At 39.9% G+C, this 2,346-nt stretch overlaps 1 pseudogene; it reads right to left on the bottom strand.

Moving 5' to 3' along the window:
* Nucleotides 1-1,041: 1,041 nt before the first annotated feature.
* LOC142356967 (5.8S ribosomal RNA) lies at nt 1,042-1,193 on the bottom strand (annotated as a pseudogene).
* Between the last annotated feature and the right edge of the window lie 1,153 nt (nt 1,194-2,346).

Here is a 2,346-nt window from a genome sequence, read left to right as displayed (position 1 = left end):
ACTGAGCTCAACAACATTAAATTTGTTCAGCAAGACTTTCACATGTTGATGTTTTGGCTTTCGCCTACTAGAAGCAACATAATACTCGTCTTGTTAGCTCATTCAATGAGAATAGCTTTTCCCGTTGAGAATTTTTGCCTTCAATTGGCGTTGTAGTGAGTTTGGCTACTCAGATCACCAAATACTTGTGACAATTCGAACCAGAAATGTTTTCAATTTTCACATGCTGATGTTTCGGATTCAACCTACTAGAAGCAGCATAATACTTGTATTCAACAATTTCTGTATCAAATCCCAGTTTTCTCTGGTGCATCTTTGCCAAACTATTCCAAACTGCCTGAGTCTGAATACCAATTACAGGTACTAGTAAATGCACGTTACTAAGGACTATATAGTTCTAGGTTACTGTACACAACGACGTTCACATGTTGATGTTTCAGCTGCCGCTTACTAGAAACAACATAATACTTATCGTGCATACCTTTCCATAACTTGTCCTTTTCAGATGCATTAGTTTCCCTTTGTCTTGGCTTCTACAGTCAGACTGGCTACTAGTAACAGCACAGTACTAATCACATATCGTTCTACAGTTTGCAGACAACTTTCACATGTTGATGTTTCAGCTTTCGCCTACTAGAAACAACATAATACTCGCTGTATACATTTGTAGTTCTCTATGTAACTTTCATGTGAAGAAGTTTCGCCAGTCTTTTTGACTGTCTCAAATCTGAGTCATGCTTAGGCTACTAGTTGCTTCATAGTACTTATCGCCTCGAGATCATTGAACAAAACTTGATTTTCACATGTTGCTGTTTCAGCTTCCGCTTACTAGAAACAACATAATACTAGTCTCATTAAGTTCCGTCTCTTTGCAATTTTCTTATGAAGAAAATTCGCCATCACAATGACTCCAGCAGTTCTTGATCAAGGAATGCAATCATTGATCAGAATGCTATTATTTGAATCGGTTCTGCTTTAAGTGTTCCAATTTTATTGGAAGCACCAACAATAGAACATCAATGTGTTCAATCGAGAGTTATATAACCCTGAATCGGACGCAGTCAACAGCCGAAGCCGAGACCGCCTTTTGCGTTAGAGAGGTCGGTAAACAAATCTTGCGATTCATACCGAATTAACACATATAGCTGTGCTCCTCTTCGTAAAGCGAGCCAAGTGATCCCCTGTTGAAGGATGTATTTGGACCAATCTAGTAGCATTTGGTTTCCAACAAGCTCTCCCAAGTTAGCTTACTTATTGGGCTTTTCAACCAATTCGGTTGGCTACAAGCATCATCAAAGTACTAGCCACAGTTTGATCGCAAAATTCTACGACTTTCACATGTTGATGTTTCGGCTTGCGCTTAGCCTACTATAAGCAACATAATACTAGTCATATCATAGAGCGTGATCAGCTTGTGACGTTCTCATGATGAAGTTTCACCAACAGTGTCTCACTTCGAGCTTAAATCCAGCTACTAGTAACTACACAGTACTGACTGCAACGATAACTTTTATCTATACCTTTCACATGCTGCGCTTTCGGCCAGGGCCTACTAACGTCAACATAATACTCGATATAAACTTTTGTTCATGATGCAGCTTCCCCATGCAGAAGTTTCGCCTTCAAATGCTCTCTTGGCCATATGACGTAAGAAAAGGTTACTAGTAACATCACAGTACTAGCCACAGTTTGATTGCAAAATTCTACGACTTTCACATGTTGATGTTTCGGCTTGCGCTTAGCCTACTAGAAGCAACATAATACTAGTCATATCATAGAGCGTGATCAGCTTGTGACGTTCTCATGATGAAGTTTCACCAACAGTGTCTCATTTCGAGCTTAAATCCAGCTACTAGTAACTACACAGTACTGACTGCAACGCTAACTTTTATCTATACCTTTCACATGCTGCGCTTTCGGCCAGGGCCTACTAACGTCAACATAATACTCGATATAAACTTTTGTTCATGATGCAGCTTCCCCATGCAGAAGTTTCGCCTTCAAATGCTCTCTTGGCCATATGACGTAACACAAGGTTACTAGTAACATCACAGTACTAGCCACAATTTGATCGCAAAATTCTACGACTTTCACATGTTGATGTTTCGGCTTGCGCTTAGCCTACTATAAGCAACATAATACTAGTCATATCATAGAGCGTGATCAGCTTGTGACGTTCTCATGATGAAGTTTCACCAACAGTGTCTCACTTCGAGCTTAAATCCAGCTACTAGTAACTACACAGTACTGACTGCAACGATAACTTTTATCTATACCTTTCACATGCTGCGCTTTCGGCCAGGGCCTACTAACGTCAACATAATACTCGATATAAACTTTTGTTCA

Source organism: Convolutriloba macropyga, unplaced genomic scaffold (genome assembly GCF_964194025.1).
Source record: "Convolutriloba macropyga unplaced genomic scaffold, txConMacr16.3 SCAFFOLD_4563, whole genome shotgun sequence".
Taxonomy (NCBI): Eukaryota; Metazoa; Xenacoelomorpha; order Acoela; family Convolutidae; genus Convolutriloba; species Convolutriloba macropyga.
This window is presented reverse-complemented; position numbering and strand designations above follow the sequence as displayed.